Raw genomic sequence first — 1,322 nt, forward strand, 5'->3', positions numbered from 1 at the left:
TTGGCCTTTTTAAACTGTTTTCACTGCTTAGTTTCTCTCCTGCTTTTCTGTTTGTATTTTCAGCCCTGCTTTTTTATTGTGTCTCAGTAAGAACATAAGATGGGTAACATACATGATGAAGTCAGCCCATCTTACTCATGTGGTACCCTGTGGCAGAATGACCTAAGAATAACCTCAACCTGTTCCTTGAAGTAGCCCAGTGTCTGCCTGTGGCACATGGCTGGATTCCAGTCTTTCATGTAAGGAAGTATATTCTTACGAAAGCCTTCTCAGAACATCATTTGCGTTATGCAATTCTTTTTTTTCCCCACTGTCACTTGGATGAGGCAAAACACATATATAGATTGTATGGAAAACAGTATAGCACCTATATTGATGGGACATAGGACTGAGACTATAGAAAGCCTTTTAAATGAAACAATTGCACAAAGTATTCCATTCTATCAGCATTCTGTTCAGTTTTGAGTTTCACATTGCAGACCTGAAGGTTATGGCTATTTAAGAAACAGTTAAGCATAAATATCTTAGAAATATATACTTTTAAACCAGTTCTAGGGAATGCAGGGTTCTAGTCCTGTACATTATGGAATATGTCTTAGGACAGCCTCTGTATTACAAAATTAGTATACAAATCTGTATAGCACTGTACAATTTGCCCTTTTTTAGTGCAGACAGTACTTTACTAAAGTACTGTGTCTGCACTAAGTATACAAGTATGTTGTGAATGTCACAAGCACAGTCATTTCACAGTGGGGGAGCTCGAGGGTAGCACAGTGGTTTGCAGTCAAATGCAGGATTCTTGTTATTCTCTTTGAGGACTTTAATACCGTTAATAATTTAATGCAATATGGTTTAATGTCCTTGGGCTCTCCTGGTGTTAATAAAACCAATTATATATATAAAAAAGAAGTGTCTGACTAACATACTGTATACAGTAAATCCATGGCTATCTACGTGCTTATGAAAAAACAGGGTACAGCCAGGCCATGACTTTTGGAAAGATGCTGTTAACAAATGTTTAGGTTTATACTAGGGAGCTAATGTGAGGTGATGGTTCAGTTTGATAATCACTTGGTTGTACTCTTAATTTAAATCAGGCATGAGAAATATGCCTGAAGGAGAAGCTACACTTAACCTTCAAACATTGTGTGACTTAGTCATATTAAAATGCAATGATGATTGCATAGCAAGACCATTCATGAACCTTAATCCATGCTATATGGAGTATATTTTACTCATACTATTACTAGTTGGTTAACAGACCCCTGACACTTAAAAGATTTTAGCAAAATACACCAGTGAAAATGTGGAAGGAAAACACG

This window comes from Lepisosteus platostomus, chromosome 4 (genome assembly GCF_059453375.1).
Source record: "Lepisosteus platostomus isolate fLepPlt1 chromosome 4, fLepPlt1.hap1, whole genome shotgun sequence".
NCBI classification, from domain to species: domain Eukaryota; kingdom Metazoa; phylum Chordata; class Actinopteri; order Semionotiformes; family Lepisosteidae; genus Lepisosteus; species Lepisosteus platostomus.